Here is a 24081-nt window from a genome sequence, read left to right as displayed (position 1 = left end):
CTTAAATACTGTACCAAACCCAAAATATTAAATGGTCTTTTGCAGGTATGAGCCTGGCCATTTCCCAGATTCTAGCATTTGATTATTAAAACTGTTTTCCTTTCACCACATCTTGCTTCTCGTATCTGGCTTCCATTCGGCAAGCAGACAGGCTTGAGTTTTGTGACAGTCTGACCAGGCACCTCACCTGCTTGAACTTTTCACAACTCCCCATGGCCTTCTGCCACAGTGCCCAGACCTGACTGCACCTTGGATCCACCTGGGGAGCATATTGAAAGTCAAGATTTCGGCCGGGCATGGTGGCTCACGCCTGTAATCCCAGCACTTTGGGAGGCTGAGGCGGTTGGATCTCCAGGTCAGGAGTTCAAGACCAGCCTGGCCAATATGGTGAAACCCCCATCTCTACTAAAACTCTAAAAATTAGCTGGGTGCGGTAGCAGACACCTGTAATCCCACTTACTCAGGAGGCTGAGGCAGGAGAATCGCTTGACCCTGGCGGCAGAGGTTGCAGTGAGCTGAGATCGTGCCACTGCACTCCAGCCTGGGTGACAGAGTGAGATTCTGTCTCAACAACAACAAAAAAGAAAGTAAAGATTCCCAGATCCCTGTGTGGAGAGTCTCAAAAATGGAAAGCAGAAGCCTCTGAGAGGAACGTGGCAGCCTTTTGTCCTTCCTCACTTGCATTCATCTTCTGGAAAGGGGCACATGTGAGCTGCATGGACTTTACTCACCTTGGTTAATTTCCACCTGCCTCCTAGGGAAGAAGAGGAGGTTGGGGTGTGATGGGGGTCAGAGGGTCTACAGGCCTACAGGAGGATTGTACTAACAGTGTCCCATGAAGAGCAGTATTTAAGATTAGATTCAGGCCGGGCGCGGTGGCTCATGCCTAGAATCCCAGCACTTTGGGAGGCAGAGGAGGGCAGATCACAAGGTCAGGAGATCGAGACCACCCTGCCTAACACGGTGAAGCTCCGTCTCTACTAAATACAAAAGAATTAGCTGGGTGTGGTGGTGGGTGCCTGTAGTCCCAGCTACTCGGGAGGCTGAGGCAGGAGAATGGCGTGAACCTGGAAGGCGGAGCTTGCAGTGAGCCGAGATCGCGCCACTGCACTCCAGCCTGGGAGACGGTGTGAGACTCTGTCTCAAAAAAAAAAAAAAAAAAAAAAAAATTAGATTCTGAGAGAGTCATTCCACCTGTGTCCCACACACCACTTCAGGGGTTGCTCTGACATCTTCCAGGAGTTAGTGAGAGCTTTGCCTGCTTTGTCTCAGTTCAGGAGTCTGTCCATGGGATGTGGAAAAAACCCTGGAGCAGGAGCTGATGTGTCGTTTAACAATTGTTGCATAACAAGCCACCACAAACTTTGTTGCTTTAAGAAAACAGTGACTTATTATTGTTTAGGACTCTATGGATCCGCTGAGTGGTTCTGCTCTGGGCCAGGTTTGGCTGACCCTGGCTGGGCTCCCTACTGCAGTCATCCAGAAGCTCAGCTGGACTGGCAGGTCTAGCACAGCCTCACACACCTCTGCCAGTTGGCTAGCTGATGCCTAGGGTGGTGCCGTGTCTCCCTCCCTCCAGCAGGATAGCCTGGGCTTGATCCTAGGGTAGTGTATGGCACTCTATTTCCCATGAGAGTAGAAGCACGCAGGGCCTCCCAAAGCCGAGGTTTGTAATGGGTACTGTAATCCAAAGTGTCTGTGACAGGTCTCAATCAATTTAGAAAGCTTATTTTGCCAAGGTTAAGGACATACCTGGGACACAGCCTCAGGAGGTCCTGACAACATGTGCCTAAGGTAGCCAGGACACAGCTCGGTTTCATACAGTTTAGGGAGACATGAGACATCAATCAATATATGTAAGATATACATTGGTTTGGCCCAGAAAGGCGAGACAACTTGAAGCAGGGAAGAGGCTTCCAGGTTATAGAGAGATAAGAGACAAACAGTTGCATTCTTTCGAGTTTCTGATTAGCTTTTCGCTGAATGCACAATTTACAGGAATAGTCACGTGCCTCAGTCTGGTTTAGTGAACCAACAGGGCAGAGGAAGCAATCAGATATGCATTTGTCTCACATGAGCAAAGGGATGACTTTGAGTATTGCCTGTTCTTCGTCCTCAAGGAATTCCCTTGTGGGTAAATTGTAAGGGCGGTATGTAGCTTTTTAAAATCTTGACCGGGTGCAGTAGCTCATGCCTGTAATCCCACCACTTTGGGAGGCTGAGGCAGGTGGATCACTTGGGGTCAAGAGTTTGAGACCAGCCTCACCAACATGGTGAAACCCTGTCTTTACTAAAAATACAAAAATTAGCTGGGTGTGGTGGCGGGCACCTGTAATCCCAGCTACTCAGGAGGCTGAGGCAGAAGAATTGCTTGAACCCAGGAGGCAGAGGTTGCAGTGAGCCGAGATCATGCCACTGCACTCCAGCCTGGGTGACAGAGCGAGACTCTGTCTCAAAATAAATAAATAGATAAATAAAATAAAATAAATAAAACATCTGTAACTGTGTTATTTAGGAATAGAATGGGAGGCAGGTTTGCCCTACGCAGTTCCCAGCTTGACTTTTCCCTCTGGCTTAGTGATTTTCTGGAGATTTATTTTCCTTTCACAGTACAACCTTACTCTATCACTTTCTAAAGACCAAAGCAAGGCATGAAGCCACCACAGATGTCACTGCTTGACAGGAGGAGCTGCCATGTCACACCGGGAAAGGCATGGATATTAGGCAAAGGCAAATTAAAACCACAATGAGATACCATCTCACACTCACCAGCACGGATATTATCAAAAACACAGGACCCAACAAGTCTGTTGGCGAAGATGTGGAGAAATTGGAACATTTGCACACTATTGGTGTGAATGTAAATGGTGCAGTGCTCTGGAAACAGTATAGCGGTTCCTCAAAGAAACTAGAATTACTGGCCGGGCGCGGTGGCTCACACCTGCAATCCCAGCACTTTGGGAGGCTGAGGTGGGTGGATCTTCTGAGGTCAGGAGTTCGAGACCAGCCTCACCAATGTGGTGAAACCTCGTCTCTACTAAAAATACAAAATTAGCTGAGCGTGGTGGTGGCATCTGTAATCTCAGCTACTCAGGAGACTGAGGCAGGAGAATCACTTGAATCCAGGAGGCGGAGGTTGCAGTGAGCCGAGATCGTGCCACTACACCCTAGCCTAGGTGACAAGAGTGAAATTTGGTCTTGGGAAAAAAAAAAAAAAAAATTACCACGCAATTAAGCACTTCAACTTCTGGGTATATACTTAAAAGAATGAAAAGCAAGGCCTCAGATATTGGAACCCCCATGTTTATAGCAGCATTATTCATGACAGCCAAGAGGTGTCTGCTGTGTCTATTGACAGATGAATGGATAAACTAAATGTGGTGTATAAATACACTGGAATGTTATTCAGCCTTAGAAAGGAAATTCTGACCCATGCTACCACATGGAGGAAACTTAAATACATGGTCAGTGAAATAAACCAGTCTTAAAAAGACAAATACTGTATGATTCCACTTTTTTTTTTTGAGATGGAATCTCACTCCATTGCCCAGGCTGGAGTGCAGTGCCTCAGCTCACTGCCTCCTCCACCTCCCGGGTTCAAGTGATTCTCCTGCCTCAGCCTCTCAAGTAGCTGGGATTACAGGCGCCCACCACCACGCCCGGCTAATTTTTGTATTTTCAGTGGAGATGGGGTTTCACCGTATTGGCCAGGCTGGTCTTGAACTCCTGACCTTGAGATCCACCCACCTTGGCCTCCCAAAGTGCTGGGATTACAGGTGTGAACCACTGCGCCCGGCCGATTCCACTTTTCTGAGGTCCCTAGAATAGTGAAACTCAGAGACGTAAAGTGGAATGGTAGGTTCCAGGGGCTGGAGGAGTGGGGATGGGAGTCAGTGTTTTCGTGGGAACAGTTTCAGTTTGGGAAGATAAAAACGTTCTGAGATGGATAGTGGTGATGATTGCACAGCAATGTGAATGTACTTCACGCCACTGAAGTTGACACAAAAATGCCTCAGAGGGGAAAATGGGATGTGTTGGTCAAAGGGTACAAAGTTTCAGTTCAATTAGACAAGATTAATTTTAAAATGCTTAAGATGGTAAACTAATGTTATGGGTATTTTACCAAAATGAAAAGAAAATTTAAAAACAGGCATGGATATAACTGGTGGAAGATTGGGACCATTTTTGCAAGTGATCCACCACACCTGGATCCTAAACTGTGGGACATTCCCAGTTTGCATTGACCTCTTCGAGTATCAGTGACCTCAACTTTATTTTCATTTACTTATGTATTAGAGACAGGGCCTCCTTCTGTCACCCAGGCTAAAGTGCAGTAGCGCGATCATGGCTCGCAGTAGTCTTGACCTCCTGGGCTCAAGCGATCCTCCTACCTTGGCCTCCTGAGTAGCTGGGATTATGGCAAGTGCCATCACACCTGGCATCACCTTTTATATTGAGGATGAACTTCATGCTCCTGTCTAGACGTTGAGGCTGGAAAAAAAATTGGAATTAATTATCTAAGATGTGTACCTGGCCAAGTCTACTCTTTTCATTTTACGTGGGAGACAATTAAACCTTATCACGGGCCGGGCGCGGTGGCTCAAGCCTGTAATCCCAGCACTTTGGGAGGCCAAGACAGGTGGATCACGAGGTCAGGAGATCGAGACCATCCTGGCTAACACAGTGAAACCCCGTCTCTACTAAAAAATACAAAAAAAGAAAACTAGCCGGGCGAGGTGGCGGGTGCCTGTAGTCCTAGCTACTCGGGAGGCTGAGGCAGGAGAATGGCGTAAACCCAGGAGGCAGAGCTTGCAGTGAGCCGAGATCCGGCCACTGCACTCCAGCCTGGGCGACAGAGCTAGACTCCGTCTCAAAAAAACAAACAAACAAACAAAACAAAAAAACCTTATCCCAATAATCAGGCCCATGGCTTTGCAGTCACAGCCACAGGCTTGGGAGCAAACATGAAAAGGAAAAGAGAAACCCCAGGTACGTGCTGTGTCTAAAGGATGGGGCCTTCACTGAAAGGACAGGAAAGACAAAATGAAGGGAAACTTGCTTGTGTTTTATTTAGCAGCTTGGGGGGATAGTCGAGCTCACCTCCAAGTTTGCAAATTACAACAGGCCTGAGGCTGCACATACTAGACAAGTGTTGTTTCTCTTCCCAAGTTTTGGGACAGCTTAGGGGAATCATTCAGTCCAGCAATTCAAAGGAACTCTTTTTCATTTCTTAAAAGTTTTTACTAGAGACACGGTCTCGCTCGGTCACCCAGGCTGAAGTGCAGTGTGGAACTCCCGGGCTCAAATGATCCTCCCACCTCAGCCTCCTGAGTAGCTGGGAGTACAGGTGTGCACCATCATGCCCAGATAACTTTTTCTTGTTTTGTTTTATTGTAGAAAAGGGGTCTTGCTATGTTTGCCCAGGCTAGTCTTAAATTCCTGGCTTCAGGCAATCCTCCTGCCTCAGCTTCCCAAAGCGCTGGGATTATAGGAGGGAGCCACTGTGCTCGGAGCCAGAACTCTTTTTTTGTTTGTTTGTTCGTTTGTTTCCACTGCATTTATTATTAATATAAAACAAAAGCAAAAACAAAACAAAACAAAAAAAACTCATTCTTAGTTCTCCAACAGCTCTCATCCCTCCCTCTTGCCCATTCAACTCCTGACCCATTTCCTCAGAGCCAGTTCGAAACTGAACCTGTTCTCTGCCATTTTCACAGAAAACAATCAGTGCCAGGGATGTAGGGGAAGAGGGTTGGAAGAGGGCAACAGTACTTTCCAGGTTCCACCCAAATATAAGCAAGGTGGAGATTCACAGAATTCAAATGAAGGGACTGGTGGCCTCCCAATGACATAGTCTAACTAAAATGGGCTGGAAAGGATCTAGGTAGGGTAAATCCATCTGAGGCTTTACAAGACATCTCATGGGCCTGTATCAGACCCAGAATGACCAACACCAAGAGAAGAAAGGGAAGAATGGGGAGGACCAGGGAGGCAGTCCATTGGAGAGGTCACAATTCCCCAATGTGGCGAGGTGGAAAGTCTAGAGGGCACCAACAGCCTTACTCATTGTGGCAGAAAAACTTACTCTAGTGTTGGGAAATCACAGATGTGCCACAGACACTGAGAAAGGCTGTAAGGAGATGCAGAGTTTCACAAAGCACAGTGATCACAGGCTGTAGCAGTGGGGATCGTGCTACTGACAGAGAAACTATGAAATCCAAAAGCAGGGAGAGTGGCCTTTTAGGAAGTAACTCTGTATCAGTCACTCAAACTTGACCCCAGGTTAAACAACCTGGCTGAGTTCCATGAGCAGCTGATAACACTGGGGGTAAGTGGTGTCACATGAATAGGACTTAAAACAAGCAGCTAGAAGAAGGGAAGGGTAGGAAGCTGCTCCAGGGCTCTCGGGAATGGAGGGCAATACTGGGAACATGTGGACAGAAACAGTCCCAAAGAAGTTTCCTGTTCAGCAGTCATTTGATGAAGGGAAGATCCAGGAGGCAGCTGAAGGGAGCAAGGATTGGTCCCAAAGGGAAGTCTCTAGAGGCTGCGTCAGAAGAAAGTGCGCACACCTTGCCCCAGTGATGCAACACAACGCTGGACCCCACACAGGGGAAGCAGTGGATAGGGTGGGTGTGTCACTGGCTGGGCGTGCTGGAAGAGCCTCACAGTAGCCATCACAGGGCCGCAGGGAAATACATGGCCGCTGGTCACAGACGGCTCCTTCCACCCTGGATGGGAGGACACAGTCTCACAGTGGAGGGCTATTGACACCTGGGTGGTAGAAGGCACAGAGGTCCTCATATGGACAGTGGCCCCTTTTGGCAAAATGTCCACAGACTGGGTGGTGGGATTTGTCTTCCATAACCTAGGGGTCATCCTAGTGGGCAGGTATTCTTGATAAGACACTTGGAGGCTTGGAGGGTTTCTCTGTTCTTTGTGAAGGCTTCACCTGGCGGGACCCCTATGGCCTGGCCCTGGAAAAGGAGGTTCAGCATTGACTCCCCACCAACCACAACCATATTGGCTAGGCCTGGGGCCAAGGCCTCCTGGCCCTGGGCCTCTACCCTGAGGGGGAGGTGGGAGGCTCAGCAGTGGTGGAATCAGCGGTCCCTTTGCTCCTGGAGGACCTCTGTGAGGAGCTGACTTAGGGTCATCAGGTTTTCGACTGACCATGGCGGGAGGCTCAGAAGGCGGGGTGGTCCGATAGGACTCCCATCCTCCTCATCTCCAGTCTCTTCCTACTTGGGCAGTGGGGGCTGCTGCTGTGTCGGGGGCTGCTGCTGATTCTGCTTCTTTCGTTTCGGCATTATGGCAGCAGCAAAGGTTGCAGGGGGATTTGGCCAGAGGAGCTCTTAATGAAGGAACTGGACCAAGCCTCCAGCAGGGCGCAGTTTTGGCTGCAATGACTTATGTCCAGTCCCATGTAAGCTGGGGCTGTGCTAATGCTCTCACTGGTCTGGACCCTTAGGCTGGCCATGGTGTTGCCCACACTGCTTCTGGCTTTGGTTTATAATCTCATGCTCGGCCATTGCCCCCAGATGGTGCATACCACGTCAGGGTTACTAGTTTGGGCACAGTGCACAGCTCCCCTTTCCACATACATAGAGCTGGCATTGAGCATGAGCCTCTACGTCCCAAGGTGATTTCTCTCTTGGTAGCTCTAGAAGTCCATTCTCGCAAACATCCCAATCGGTCAGACAGGCTTACTGTAGTGGAATCTCAAAGGAGAATGGGCTGAGATCTTGATTACTTTATGTCCAAGAGGTAATTTGACCTCAGTGCAAAACTGCCAACTTTTCCCCAGCCACTGGCTCTGAGTAGCTAGCAGGTCCCATTACAATCTCCTTTTCCCACAGCCATGGGTGCCCCTCCACACTTGCTTTGTATTTACCTTGGAGGAGCCAGTTAATGACTCTTCTCAAAATCACAATTTGCTCTACAGTGACTTTTTTAGTTCACCTAGACAAAGAAGTAACATACCACTTGTTTTACTTAAAACCAAACCCTCAAGTCTCTCTAATTGTATACCTGCAACACCAAATAAATGATTACCCATCATCACAGCACCCATCACTGTAAACAATTGAGGTTTGTTCCCCATGCCTTGACCACCACGTGCACATTTATCTTCCCAGAATTGTTCGGGCCTCCCGCCACAGGGAGTCACCTTAGCAGAGGAGGAAGGTCCCCCAGACTTCCCAGCACCGATGTTCTGCAGCGCCCCCTTGCCACAGCAGCGAGGCTGTAGACTTTGAGGGTGGGCCTCTCCGCCTGGCCTTAGCAACCTGCACTGGCTGGCCCCTTTGCACTGAGTGAGCCCCCAAGGTCCTGAATCCAGTGTTTTGGAGGAGGAGGCTCAAGGAGATGTAAAGGGACTTCTGCCTTATGTGAAGTTTAGGTGCTAAAGCCTAAACCCAATTTACATTATAGTCAATTTGCCTGTGAAAATTCCTTAAATGGCCTTGAATTAATAGAATTTAGGGTCCTTGGGAATTCAAAAGCTAAAAATAACTTTTTCTTCTTTTCTACTTGGCTATAGTCTAGTTTCCCTGGGACAGTGAAGACCAAGGTCTAGTCTGAATGGAGGCAACAAGGGGAAGGCTAAGGGGCTCATAATAGTCGTACCTGAGCTGGGCGCGGTGGCTCACACCTGTAATACCAGCAGTTTGGAAGGTCAAGGAGGGAGGCTCGCTTGAGGCCAGGAGTTTCAGAACAGCCTGAATAACATAGCAAGACCCGTTTCTATGAAAAATTAAAAAAAATTAGCTGGGCATGGTGGTGAGCACTTGTAGTTCTAACTACTCGGGTGGCTGGTGTGGGAGGATCACTTGAGCCCAGGAGATTGAGCCTGCAATGAGCCATGATTACACCACTACTGCACTCCAGCGTGTGCAACAGAGTGAGACTCTGTCTCAAACGAAAAAAAAAAAAAGGCCAGGCGCGGTGACTCATGGCTATAATCCCAGCACTTTGGGAGGCTGAGGCAGGCGGATCACCTGAGTTTGGGAGCTCAAGACCAGCCTGACCAACATGGAGAAACCCCGTGTCTACTAAAATTGCAAAATTAGTCAGGCATGGTGGTGCATGCCTGTAATCCCAGCTACACAGGAGGCTGAGGCAGGAGAATTGCTTGAACCTGGGAGGCAGAGATTGCTGTAAGCCGAGATCGCACCATTGCGATAAGAGCAAAACTCTGTCTCAAAAAAAAAAAAAAAAAAAACCTCCCTCCACTCTCAAAGTCTGATTTGCTGCAAGTTAAATGACCATATGATAATTCCTGCAAGTACCTGGTAATGTGGGACATAGTAGTCATGGATGTGTTATGCCATTTAATCTCATAATAAGGCAGGTAGTATTCTTTCCTGCCTGCTATTTATAAATGTGGAAACTGAAGCTCAGAGACAGCCTATATTTAGCTTTGAGTTGAGAATGGTCACATAGTGACCTCTTCCCAGTCCTGTTGGCTCATCAGATGCTCTGATCCCCAGGGGCAAACTCAGCTTAGACTCAGGCTGGGGCCCTCCCACCCAAGACATGGCAGAATGCTCTCCATTTGAGATTCAGACCAAGGGCTCTTGGAGGCTGTCGGAGTGGGATAAGCACCAATCAGGGGAGGGGAAACAGGGACATGGTTCTGAGGGGCGACCAGGAGCTTTGTGCCTGTAGATATTTAACAAGTTCAAGATGAGGGTGAATAGCACAGAGAGGTTGTCAGGCAGAGGTAATAGGAGGAGGCCAGGTGGGGAGGCTGGAAGCACAACCAGTTTCTTGGGGATTAGAGAGTGTGGCTGACGTGTATAGTGGTGGGGGATGCTCTGGACTAGAGAACTGGGTTGGGGGGTGCTAACTTATGATGAGCCCCTAGTGATATCATGAGGGGTGAGCTTGGTGAGGAGGGGAGGACACAGGAGACAGCATATCCACTAAAGCCCCACTCAGGTTGCCCAAAAAAGTGTGGCTTTTGGGTCCTAAACATAGGTGGAGACCGCCTGTCATCACAGACAGTAGGTGCTGATTGTGTGAAAATCGTGCATGAATCCCTCGAAAATTTTGGGCTGAGCCCCTGGGTGGCCTTTCTCTCCGAAGCTTTCCCTGCATACTTTAACTCATGCGGTTTTTTCTCTTTGGGGCTAGCCAAGCAGGGAGCATATTGAAGCAATGTGTCCATCAGTGGCAAGTAACAGAAAATCCAGCTCAAACTGGTACAAAGAGAGTTTACTGACTCAGGGAACTGGCTTCAGGCCCAGCTCAAACAAGACTGGGACCCTGTCTTCCTCACATGCCTGTTTCTGACTCACTGTGGTGGCCACGTGTGGATTAAATACCCATTCCTGGAGAACCTCCTGGACTGAGGGGAACAGCTGGTTCCCTGAGGATGGGTGCTGGGCTGGCAATTCCACCAACCCCCACCATTCTAGGGTTCCGGATGATGGGAACCAAATGAAGTCTGCTCATCCCTGGCTGCAGAACATCTCCAAGGACAAAGGCAAGATGAGAAAGATTTCACCTAAGCTGATGACTTTGATCTCCCTACATCAGCCAGGTCTCGTCTCAAACGGGATACTTGCAGGTGGGAACGTGAAAGTCCAGCCGGTCTAAGGGAATCGCGCCAGCTCTTTCTGGCGTCAATCCCAGGCATGACTGTTTCCCAAGACTGCACATATTTTTTTTCCTGAAACATCAAATTCCTTATCAGTTCATAGCAGTCCAAATTCAGATTCTTGATGGGATTTCACTTTATGGAAGGATTCTATGAAAAACAGACAGCCTTGGGCTTTTCTTACAAATGTCTTTCCAATTGCACTGTTATCTCTATTTCCCGTAATATTTGGTAAAATGTGTTGTATAAGTAGGTTCTTAATAAATGTTCACGTTTATTGCATACTTTGCAGTCTATAAAGGGATTTTAATTATGTCCTTTCACTAATCTTTTTTTTGAGACAGGGTTTCGCTCTGTCGCCCAGGCTGGAGTGCAATGGCATGATCATAGCTCACTGCAGCCTTGACCTCCTGGGCTCAAGGGATCCTTCCACCTCGGCCTCCTGAGTATAGCTGGGACTACAGGCCTGTGCCACCATGCCCAGTTAATTTTTGTATTTTTTGGTAGAGACGGGGTATCCTCATGCTGTCCAGGCTGGCCTCAGACTCCTAGGCTCAAGCAATCCTCCTGCTTCTACCTCCCAAAGTGTTGGGATTACAGGTGTGAGCCACTGCCTCTGGTCTCTTTCACTAGTCTTGAGAGAGAACTAATTAGTCCTGAGAGATGACCAGTCAGTGATTAATACATCCATTTTCTACTCTGGACAACTGAGGTTCAGAGAGGCAAACTGACTTGCCCAAGATCACACAGGCTGGGTGGCAGGTCTGGGATTCACACTCAGGACTGCCTCACTCTCAAGCTGTGCTGTGTGTGCTTCATCAGGTTGGCTCCACAGAGCAGAAGGAACAGAATTTTTCCATGTGGGGTAGGGTTGTCAGATAAAATACAAGATGCCTAGTTAAATTTGAATTTCAGATACCAAAAAAAAAATTTTGGTATAAGTATATCTCAAATACGCTTACTGCATGGGACACACTTATACTAAAAAAAGGTGTTGCTTACTGAAATTCAAACGTAACTGAGTATCTTGCATTTTTACTTGCTAAACCTAGTAACCCTAATTTAGAGGAGAAACCATAATTTAATGGTCACTGAAGCCCCTAGAATGACAGAGGTTTCACACAGGGAGTTAGTGGCAAATCCAGGATTGGACCCAGTCTTCTTGTTCTCCAGTCTTGACCCTCTTGGGGTAGTTGTGAAGCCCTCTGAAGTCCCTGGAGCAGGGCATGGTGGTAAGAACAGCTGCTTTCTCTCTGCAGAGGCTGTCCGCCTGGCCCATCCCCTCCCCAGCTGTCCCACTGGGCAAAACCAAGAAGTGAATCCCTGCATGGAGGAGAGGAGAAGAGCGAGGTCATAGCAATTTAGAGAAGATGGTGTTGATTGAGATTTCCAGACAGGGAGCACGGGCTGCTCAGGAAGCAGCTAATTAAGCAGGAGACTCCAATTAAGAAGCAATTTGGGTGTTTGCAGCAAGCCCCAGCAGCCACCCAAGTGTAGCAGAGAAAACCACAGGCTCGGGTTCTTGCTCCCCACATTAGCTGACTGTGAGATATCAGGCCAGCCATTGAGCCTCTGTGGACATCTGGTTTTTTTGACTATGAAATGAGGGGTCATGCTGCTTAATACTGAAGGACCCTGCTGACTTCGAAGTGGGCGATTCCAGGGAGCGGGCGGATTCTTTCCCTCCAATGCCGGAATATTTTCCACTGCGTTCTAGTGTCTTTATCACCCTCTTTGCATTCCACTGAAGGCCAATTATTCTCTCAGTTGTAGTGGATTTGAATTCTAGTCTATAAACTCAGGTGTGCACCTTTCTTTAGCTTTTATATCCTATCTTAATTTCTCTTTCCTATCTTAATTTCTTAATTCCTGTAGGGTGGCAACTCAATATTTCCCCTCTTCCCATTTCTGGGATGCACCTACACTCTCGAGGGATTAAATGTGGTGCTAAGTCATGGGTGGGAGGGGTCAGTAGCCTCCACTGAGGTATCCTCGGTACCATCTGGGCCTCAGGAGTGGTCTTTGCTGGCTGCCATGAAGATCACATTTTCATCTGCCGAGGATGCAGCCTGGCATGGTGGCTCATTCCAGCACTTTGGGAGGCCGAGGTGGGCAGATCACCTGAGGTCAGGAGTTCAAGTCCAGCCTGGCCAACATGGCAAAACTCCATCTCTGCTAAAAATACAAAAATTAGTGGGGAATGGTGGCAAGCCCCTGTAGTCCCAGCTACTCAGGAGGCTGAAGCGGGAGAATTGCTTAAACCCAGGAGGTGGAGGTTGCAGTGAGCCACTGCACTCCAGCCTGGGAAACAGAGCAAGATTCTGTCTCAAAACAAACAAACGAACAAACTTCTTATTTTTATCCGTGAGTGCAAATATCAGCCTGCAGCCAGCCAGGAAAACACAAAGTTCTCTCATGGAATTTCATACAGGGAATTGGTTGCTCTGGTGGGGGAGGCAGTGGCAGTGAGGTTAGAGGGATTAGTTCAGCAGGAGGCCACTCCCATTCCTAGGAACAAAGACAAGGTTATAGGTGTGACCCAGGAGTTGGGGCACCCAGTAGGAGCTAGAGCCATGGGGAGTGCCTTTCTGGTAGGAGATGGGACCACCGAAATTCCCAGGGGGACCAGGAAGCGCTGAAGCCACAGAGGAGAAGGCCTGGAGATGTCGAAGGGCACCCAGGGGAGAAATGCCCTGGCTTATCCTCTCTTCCCACTCTCAAGGGTTCTAGCACCAGTGGCCACTGACTGAATGAGAAGCCAGAGGACAAGGGCAGGGAGGAAATGGACCCGAGTGCCTGTGGGCAGTTGACCAGCATGCTATGTATGGCTTTTATAAGTAACAAGGGTCAGTGTTTACTTATAAACCTGGGCTACACTTAGTTTTGTTGGTTAAGATACACATTTCTCCATTTCCTTGGAGGCATCCGAGAACTTAACTTCTCTTAATTGCAAAGTACTCTACTTGTTGGCTTAACTATTTCCTTATCCTTTGACATTTGGGTCCATTCCAGTTTTGTTGTCTGCAAACAAAATAGATAGGAAGACCTTTTATATACAATGATTTAAGCTTTCTCTTACATTCTTTCTTTCAGCTCAGTTCTCTGAGGATGGGTCCTTACATGTCATCCATTAAAACTGTTTTTTTTCTGAGAGAAAGAACTTCAGTGTAGTGGAAACGGTTCTGCATTTAGAGTCATACTTGCTATGTGAGAATGCCTGGAAGCTTTATTTTTCTTAGCTTCAAAAACAGCATCACTCCTGGCCTGTCTTCCCAGCAGCATTTGAGGAGATGGGCCTCATAACTGATGCCAATATGATGCAAACCTGTGTGATGAGAGGCTGGTTACATCGAAGATTATAAGGACAATGAATATTGTAAAATGGGGACCAATGGACATGTCCTCTGGTGCTGGGAAGGGGCCCAGAGCCCACTAAAGCTTCATGAACCCCATCACCCAATAACCTGAAGAGAACCATGTCTAAGCTTAAACTTGGCTGAATTCGAGTCTCAATGATTTCCCTGCAGCCTACAGACTGTTTGACCATACAGTGTGTATTTAAATAATGACAGCATACGCTAACACAGATGAAAGACTTAAATGTAAGAGCTAAAACTATAAAACCCTTAGGAGAAAATACAGGGGAAAATCTTCATGACATTGGGTTTGGCAATAATTTCTTGGATAGGATACCAAAAGGACAGACAGCGAAAGCAATAATAGACAAATGGAATTACATCAAACTTAAACACTTCTGCACCTCAAAAGAATCAACAGAGTGAAAAGGTGACCTACAGAATAGGAGAAAATATTTACAAATCATATATATGACAAGAGGCCAAAAACCAGAATATATAAAGAACTCCTACAACTTAACAACAATACAATAAAAAATGGATAAGGGACTTGAATAAACATTTCTCCGAAAAAGATATACAAATACCAACAAGCACACAAAAAGGTGCTCAGCATCACTAACCAGTAGGGAAGTGCAAATCAAAACCACAATGAAGGCTGGGCGTGGTGGCTCATGCCTATAATCCCAATACTTTGGGAGGCTGAGGTGGGCAGATCACCTAAGGTCAGGAGTTTGAGATCAGCTGGGCCAACATGGTCAAACCCCGTCTCCACCAAAAAGTACAAAAATTAGCCGGGAATGGTGGCGCATGCCTGTAATCCCAGCTACTGGGGAGGCTGAGGTGGGAGAATTGCTTGAACCCAGAAGGCGGAGGTTGCAGTGAGCCGGGATGGAGACACTGCACTGCACTCCAGCCTGGGTGACAGAGCGAGATCCTGTCTCAAAAATATGTTTATAATAATAGCAAATTTTTAAAAACCCACAGTGAAACGTCACTTCTATTAGGAAGTGAAATGTCACACCTATTAGGATAGCCACTATTAAAAAAAAAAAAAAGAAAATAACAGCTTTTGGCAAGGATGTGAAGAAATCAGAACCCTTGTTCTGATGTGGGAGTGTAAAATGGTATAATCACTGTGGAAAACAGTATGATGGTTCCTCAAAAAATTAAACATAGAATTGCCATATGATCCAGCAATCCCACTTCTGGGTACATGTCCAAAAGAAGTGAAAGCAGAGACCCAAATGGATATTTGCACACACATGTTCATAACAGCATTATTCACAATAGCCAAGAGGTGGAAAGAACTTAAATGTCTATTGACAGATGAATGAATAAAGAAAATGTACTCTGTTCATATGATGGAATATTACTTAACCTTAAAAAGGAAAGGAATTCTGAGCCATGCTACAACATGGATGAACCTTGAGGACATTATACTAAGTGAATAAACCAGTCACAAAAGGAAAAATACTGCGTGATTCTACTTACATGAGGTACCCAGGGCAGTCAATTTCATAGACAGAAAGGGGAATAGGGGGTTCCAGGGGCAAAGGGGAGGGGAAAAAGAGAGTTAGTGTATAAGGAGAACAGAGTTTCAGTTTTGCAAGATGAAAAAGTTCCAGAGGGCCGGGTGTGCTGGCTCAAGCCTGTAATCTTAACACTTTGGGAGGCTGAGGCAGGTGGATCACCTGAGGTCAGAAGTTCAAGACCATCCTGACCAACATGGTGAAACCCTTCTCTACTAAAAATACAAAAATTAGCCGGGTATGGTGGTGGGTGCCTGTAATCCCAGCTACTCAGGAGGCTGAGCCTGGAGAATCGCTTGAATTTGGGAGGTGGAGGTTGCAGTAAGACAAGTTTATGCCATTAAACTCCAACCTGGGCAACAGAGTGAGACTCTGTCTCAAAAAAAAAAAAAAGTTCTAGAGACCTATTGCACAATGATATTTAACGCTACTGAACTGTATACTTACCTATGGTTAATATGGTAAAGTTCATTTTTGTTGTTGTTGTTGTTGACAGAGTCTCGCTCTGTCACCCAGGCTGGAGTGCAGTGGCACGATATCGGCTCACTGCAAGCTCCGCCTCCCAGGTTCACGCCATTCTCCTGCCTCAGCCTCCTAAGTAGCTGGGACTACAGGCGCCTGCCACCACGCCTGGCTAATTTTTTGTATTTTTAGTAGAGACAGGGTTTCACTGTGTTAGCCAGGATAATCTCGATCTCCTGACCTCGTGATCCGCCCGCCTCGGCCCCCCAAAGTGCTGGGATTACAGGCGTGAGCCACCGCGCCTGGCGAGTTTCCTTCTTTTTTTGCCCAGGCTGGAGTGCACTGGTGCGATCTCGGCTCACTGTCTCCTGGTTCAAGCAATTATCCTGCCTCAGCCTCCCCAGCAGCTGGGATTACAGGTGCCCGCCACCACGCCTTGCTAATTTTGTATTTTTAGTAGAGATGAGGTTTCACCACGTTGACCAGGCTGGTGTTGAACTCCTGACCTCAGGTGATTGGCCAACCTCGGCCTCCCAAAGTGCTGGGATTACACGCATGAGTCATTGTGCCTGGGTTTTTTTTTTTTTTTTTTTTTTTTTTTTTTGAGAGGAGTCTCACTCTTGTCCCCCAGGCTTGAGTGCAATGGCTCAATCTCGCCTCACTGCAACCTCCGCCTCCCAGGTTCAAACGATTCTCCTGCTTCTGCCGTGCAAGTAGCTGGGATGAAGGCTCCTGCCACCACGCCTGGCTAATTTTTGTATTTTTTAGCAGAGACAGAGTTTCACCATATTGGCCAGGCTGGTCTCGAACTCTTGACCTCAGGTGATCCACCAGCCTCGGCCTCCCAAAGTGCTGGGATTATAGACGTGAACCACCGCGCCCAGCCTGGCTGGTTTTTACTACAGTTAAAACTCAGACACTGGTGGCCAAATCTTGTTAAATTTTCGAATGCTTCCCTTACCCTCCTATGTTGCCAAATTCATTCCTACTTGTCACTGAAGCTGCAATGTCCAGTCCATGGATGGCTTATTTCACACAGCTTTTGGTGTAGGTTCCATCAGCTGGGAAAGAGTAACATGAAGGACATTTCTTTCTTTCTTTTTTTTTTTTGAGATGGAGTCTCGCTCTGTCACCCAGGCTGGAGCGCAGTGGCACAGTCTCAGTTCACTGCAACCTCCACTTCTTGGGTTTAAATGATTTTCCTTCCTCAGCCTCCCCAGTAGCTGGGATTACAGGTGTCTGCCACCACGCCTGACTAATTTTTGTATTTTTAGTAAAGATGGGGTTTCAGCATGTTGCTCAGGCTGGTCACAAACTCCTGACCTCAAGTGGTCCACCTGCCTCGGGCTCCCAAAGTGCTGGGATTACAGGTGTGCGCCACTGCGCCTGGCTGAAGCCCATTTCTTGAGGTTTCAGCACAGGGGTTTGTTTTCTTCGTGCAACTGCAGGTGGGCAGCTGTGGGTCAGCTTTTCCTGTCTTAGAATGTTGCTTTCCTTAGTGTCTGCAGACTTCTGCTTAGGCCTTTTTGGGCAAAATTGTGTGCAGTTGAGGCTGGGAACACGGGGGTGTCCCCTAGGCAAGTCTCAGTGCCGGCCTGAACAAAGCTGGGGTGCCATCAGCAAGGGGCAGGGAGAAGGGATGTCGGGCAGACCACTGCCGGGTCTGCCTCTGGGGACCAGAGGCATCTCAGAGAAATAAGAAAAGAAGAAAGTCATCACGTTTCGGTCCCTTACTAGTGGGAAACAACTATTTTTGATTATAGAAATGGATTTGCAAGGTTCAGCCACATTTGCCCAAGACAACTTGTTACTCTTTTTAGACCAGGCTGGAGGGAGATGGGAGTTCATTCACTTATAAACATTTATTGAGGATTAACTATTCTCAAACCCAAAGTCTTTTTTTTTTTTTTTCTTTCTCTTTTTTTTTTTTGAGACAGAGTCTCACTTTGTCGCCCAGGCTGGAGTGCAGTGGCACGATCTCAGCTCGCTGCAACCTCGACCTCCCGGGTTCAAGCGATTCTCCTGCCTTAGCCTCCTGAGTAGCTGGGATTATAAACATGTGCCATCACGCCTGTCTAATTTTTTAATTTTTAGTAGAGATGGGGTTTCATCACGTTGGCCAGGCTGGTCTTGAATTCCCAACCTGAAGCGATCCACCCTCCTCAGCCTCCCAAAGTGCTGGGATTATAGGCGTGAGCCACTGCACCCGGCCATCTTTAAGGTCTTGAGCTAGGTCTGGATCCATAGGCAGGTTGGATCTGGATCCTGGGCTCTGAAAGGACACACTTAGTGGTGGAGACAGACATAAGAACAAATAATGAAGATGAAGCCCATGCAGGCTGTGTTCAACAGGCACGAGTGTTTAGTGGATGCAGATTGGTGCCAGGCACTGTGCTGGGTACATGCAGTGAACAGAGGTGTCACCTCTGCCCCCTTCGAGCTTTCAACCTAGTGGAGGAAGTGAGCTAACAGGTGAGTAAACAAATATGCCTGTGTATGGGTGGGTAATGGTACAAAGTTTGGTGAATGTTCTGAAGGGCATGAACGGATGCAGCAATGGAGAACACCAGGCATGGAGGGGTCCTGCTTACATTTGGTGGCCAGGGAAGACCTCTCCAGTCACGTAGCACAGTTATTGGCATGCAGTCCCCACCCTTCAGCATTCACTGTTGGTGGCTTCTGACTGCATGTCCCTGTGACTCAGCCTGTGGGCTTCCTCTGGCTTCAGAGGCATGCTTGGCCAGTGTGAGGCAAATCAGAATTGTGGGGGTTTAACACCCCTGGCAGTAGCTCTCAGCCAATGATGGACAGGAGTTAAGAGGATGAATATTCCAGCCACTGGAGCCCTGCGTGCCCACAGCTGTCCTCTGCTTGTTGACATCCCTCGTACTGGCTCCCTTCTGTCCCTTTCTCACCCCCTCACACTTGCTCACCAGTACTTCTGGAATCACCTTCCAAATCAACTCTTTGCATCAAATCTGTGTCTCAGGGCCTCATTGTTGGGGAGCTCACACTAAGACAGAGGTGGCATTTACCCCAAGGCCTGAAGGATAAGAAGGAGCCGGTTAGCTACGGTGTTGCAGGGACAGCTGTGGTGGCTGGAAGAGCATATGTGAAGATCCTATTTGAATCTACCATTTCCCAGAAACTGAGAAAGCTATTAAAACCTCCCCCAAAAAGTTCCAGGCCCACATAGTTTTGTGGAGAATTCTTTCTAACTTCAAAGAGCAAAAAATGCAGATGTTATTTAAGCTTTTCCAGAACATTAAATGATTTACTTTGTTTTTATAAATCCAATATTAACACTGATACCAAAATTCTACCAACATAGGATACAAATTAAAGGTAGAGACATATCTCATACATATGGCCAAAATCCAAAATAAAATACTGGCAAATGGAATTCAGTAGTTCTTTAAATGGCCGCATGGAGTTCACCCTAAGAATACGAGGAGAGCTCACTAGGTGACATCTATTACTATAATATGTCATATTAAATAATCAAAGGGAGAAAACTATTATCTCAACAGATTAAAAAAAATTTATTTGACAAAATCCAACATCCTTTCCTTGATTAAATCAAGTCCTTAGTAGAATCAGAATAGACACATATTTCCTTAACATGAAGAAATATATGTGTATCAATATACACTTATAAACATATGCATATATCTTTTTGTCTTTTTTTTGTGGAGTGCAGGAGCTCGCTGTGTTGCCTGGGCAGGTCTTGAACTTCTGGGCTTAAGCGACCTTCACACCTCTGCCTCCATAAGCGCTGGGATTACAAGTGTGAACCACTGCGGCTGGCAAACATATTCACATTTATCTCAACCTGTGGGACTAGAAAGGTCTGTATGTGAATGAATTCCCATTCTGAGGAGTGTGTGTCCACAGGTCATAAACTGCGGGCTCTAGGGTGCTCATTATCTTAAATAGCTACATGTCATCTTTTCACAAATGTCCTCTGGTATGGAAAGAGTAGTAATTAAAGATGAATTTCAGGATAGGTTATCTGAGATATGCTCCAGAATAGGGGCCAGAGGTGGGAGTGGAAGAAGATACAGATCAAACAGGTCTGCTGCGAGTTCATTATTACTATTATTTTTTTAGATTTTTGTTTGTTTGTTTTATTGACACGGAGTCTCACTCTGTCACCAGGCTGGAGTGTAGTGGCGTGATCTCGGCTCACTGCAAGCTCCCCCTCCCAGGTTCAAGTGATTCTCCTGCCTCAGCCTCCCAAGTAGCTGGGATTATAGGTGCGTACCACCACGCCCAGCTAATGTTTTGTATTTTTAATAGAGATGGGGCCTCACCATGTTGGCCAAGCTGGTCGCGAACTCTTGACCTCAAATGATCCACCTGCCTTGGCCTCCCAAAGTGCTGGGATTACAGATGTGAGCTGAGAGCCCCACCAAGAATTAAAAATGCACATATCCTTTGACCTGGCGCCTCTGCTCGTGCCTGGCCCTGTGGAAATATGTGCAGTATATTCAGGTACCTCGGGGATCTGCTGGCTCATTGTAAGAGCAAATAAACTGGAAATACGGTAAATACACACCCACGGAAGACACAATCATACAACAGAGTACAGCACAGCCGTTAGAAAGAAGGAGGCGGATTAGCAGTGTGGATGTGGAAAGATCTGCCAAGATGTGTTTGAGGTGAAAAAATGGCAAGGTCCAAAATAGTGGGCAGAGTGATTTTCTTTTTATAGGTAAAAAATGCTGGCATGCCAATGTCTTCAGCAAGGAAACAAAGCAGCATCGTTTCTGGGGAGAGCGACTGTGATGGAAAAGGTTTTAGTTTTCATTTTATAATCCTTTGGTATGGTCTGAATTTTGCAAACATGGGCATTCATTAACTTTATTTTAAAAATACCACTGGGATTATCTGTGTGGCAGCATTACAGACCATTTTCGTCTTTATGCTTTTCTGTATTAAAAAAGAAAACCTTTTAAAATACCCTGCGGTCCAGAAAAATGTGTGTTGGTTCTCGGTGTGCATGTGATGAAGTACGGCTGTCGTCCCAGAGGACTCGAATTAGAGCTCATGCCCTCCTCTCTGGGCCTCAGTTTCCCCTCCTCAGGAGAAGGCAGCAGGATGAGGTGCGGGTGTGAGTGCAGCGGGTGTTGCTGGCTCTGAGGTCCAGAGGCTGACTCCTCAGTGAGTGTTGGGCAGCTGCCCCTCCTCCTGCTCATCTTGTCCTGGGGCTGGAGGTGAAGGGTGAGAAAGCTGGGGTGGGGAGCAGGGTTAGTTCCTCTGAAACAGCAAAATGCAGGGTCTCAGAGGATGCCTGTGGGTGTAGAAGCAGCTGGGGGAATCTAAGGTCTAAGCCAGGGCTGCAGGGGCCTCTGAAGGTTGGTGCACAGAGGCCTCCCTAGGCTGCCCTGAGAACGCCTGAGGCACGGAGAGCGTGTGCGTGTGCATGCCTGTGTCTGTGCGTGTTAGTGTGTGTGGTCTGAGGAGCCTGGGGTGCCTGTGTCTGTGCTCCCACATGTAATTGTGGGATCATCTCTCTGTTTCCTGCATGCGACAGAAGCTGATTTCCTGTTAAACTCCAGGGCTCCTCTCTTAGTTGGGCTCCTTCCAAGGTCTCTAGTTTTGTATTTGTAGTTTGTTTGTTTGTTTGTTTGTTTTTGAGACGGAGTCTCGCTCTGTCCCCCAGGTTGGAGTGCAGTGGCACGATCTCGGCTCACTGCAAGCTCCGCCTCCCGGGTTCATGCCATTCTCTTGCCTCAGCCTCCTGAGTAGCTGGGACTACAGGCGCCCGCCACCGCGCCCGGCTAATTTTTTGTATTTTTAGTAGAGACAGGGTTTCACCGTGGTCTCGATCTCCTGACCTTGTGATCCGCCCGCCTCGGCCTCTCAAAGTGCTGGGATTACAAGCGTGAGCCACCGCACCCAGCCGGTTTTTTTTTTTTTTTGAGACGGAGTCTCCCTCTGTCGCCCAGGCTGGAGTGCAGTGGCGCGATCTCAGCTCACTGCAACCTCTGCCTCCCAGGTTCAAGCGATTCTCCTGCTTCAGCCTCTTAAGTAGCTGGGATTACAGGCAGCTGCCACCACGCCCAGCTAAATGTTTTTTGTATTTTTAGTAGAGACAGGGTTTCACCATGTTGTCCAGGCTGGTCTTGAACTCCTGACCTCAGGTGATCCACCGCCTTGACCTCCCTAAGTGCTGGGATTATAAGCGTGAGCCACCATACCTGGCCTTTGTTTAAAAAGAACTGTCCCTCCCTCATTGTATGAACAACAGGCCTGACAAGCCCTGACTCTGTCCTTGGCATATGTATATCTAGAGTCACATCTATATCTGTGCCTTCCTTTCATATCTGTGCTCCAGGAACTTCCCTTTCTGGGGAAGGGACACAGCAGTGAAGACACTCAGTGTTTTGGCGTGTCCCAGCTTTATCCTGGGACAATCAAGGAGATGGAGACTAGGAGATTGACAGGGATGGCTAGGCATGGGGCTGGGGCGTGGCAGCACTCACTGTAGGGGTGCGTTTCTGTCTATGCCTGTGTGTGTGCATCTGAATCTGGCACCGTGGGTGTGTGCCTGTAGCTGTGGGCTGTGTCACCCTCCATCTGTGCAGCTGAGGGAACACCCCAGAGTGTGTGTGCTGGGTTTGTCATTGGCAATGGTGTGGACTAATGAGTTCCCTTGGGGCCAGTCCTCGTAGTTGGAGCAAACCACTTGTTGCCAGGAGCCTAGAGCGGGGAGTGATGATTTCACCCACCCAGGGTGTCCAGATATCCCAGTTGGCCTCCAGAGGCCCTGCTCGACTCATCTGGTTAAGACCAAGACTGGGGCCTCTCACAGGGGCTCTAGCAGTGCAGTGATTTCTGATCCCCTTGGCCATCACCTGGTCAACAGTTTGGTATAGATGGTAGGCAGAGATAGCCAAGAGTGAGTATCAGGTTTCCATGGTGACAGGATATGTGAGTGTCCCAGGTCAACAAGACCTTTGCAGGCAGTACTGGGGACAGGAGGCAGGGTTATTTTTCAAGCCCGCTCACTCCTGTTACAGAGCTGGCTCACGAGGCTGGAGGAATCTCCAAGGTCGCTCAGAACATCAGTGGTCATTCTCTGCTTATCCCCAACATGCAGACCCACTCACCAGGGTTTTCCACCCTGCTCGGTGCTCCCCCACGAAGCGGACCCCCATGGATGCCATCACAGAGGATTCCTTGATCTTGGGGTTCCAGTTGGATCCAGCCAATGGGAAGTGCCAGCAGGGCATCAGAGGCTGGGAGAAGAGTAAATTTGGGATATTTCCCCCATGTACCCCCAGTTTTGGCAGTGACTTTGTGGCCTCAAATCTCCTCTCAGGTTTCCCCGTGGCCCATAGCTAGCTATTCTCACTAGTTCCAGGAAACCACTCCCTCTCCTCCCTTCAGGTTTAGGGGTGAGAGCTCCCTCCCCTCTGTTGCCAGCCCAGGTGCTGCACCATCTCCTGTTGCTCCCCTCAACCTCACCCACAGGGACTTTTTTCAGAAATCCCTGTGGAGTGAGACCTCTTTCTTGCTGGGGCCCTCCTGGTGCATAGAGTTACATAGAAATACAACTTATATTTCCTTGAGAAAATATGTTTTCTTATATTTCCTTTTCTGTTTCTTGAATACAAGCTCCTTCTGGCCTCCAGGACTTTGAACTTGCAGTATCTTCTGGTCATTTAAGAAATCATCTCTTCACCAATAAAACAAAACATGTTTTACATATTTAGCCAAGCTTGGCACTCATTAAGGGCATAACAAATAGTAGCTAGCATTACTGTTATTGTTGCTGTTGTGTTAAATGTGTATAAAATCACAGGGTCTTGGAATGGAAATAGAAGTGCTCACTTGAATTGAAAGGGGCATGGTTTTAATATTGTAATAGGATGTCTCGAGCTAATATTAACTAATGTTTTGAAATATTATATCTGTGCCAATAATTCATGTTTGGTGCATTTCTGTAATATCCTTTGTGTGCCTGTATTTTTCTTTGTGTGTGTGTGACAGAGTCTTGCTCTTGCCCAGGCTGGAGTGCAGTGGCACGATCTCAGCTTATCACAACTTCTGCCGCCTGGATTCAAGCTCCTCCTGCCTCAACCTCCTGAGTAGCTGGGATTACAGGCACCTGCCACCACAC

General features: G+C 47.7%; 1 pseudogene; it reads right to left on the bottom strand.

Moving 5' to 3' along the window:
• Nucleotides 1-6751: 6751 nt before the first annotated feature.
• Nucleotides 6752-7310, bottom strand: LOC112619606 (annotated as a pseudogene).
• Between the last annotated feature and the right edge of the window lie 16771 nt (nucleotides 7311-24081).

The sequence above is a fragment of the Theropithecus gelada genome, chromosome 2 (assembly GCF_003255815.1).
Source record: "Theropithecus gelada isolate Dixy chromosome 2, Tgel_1.0, whole genome shotgun sequence".
Lineage (NCBI taxonomy): Eukaryota > Metazoa > Chordata > Mammalia > Primates > Cercopithecidae > Theropithecus > Theropithecus gelada.
This window is presented reverse-complemented; position numbering and strand designations above follow the sequence as displayed.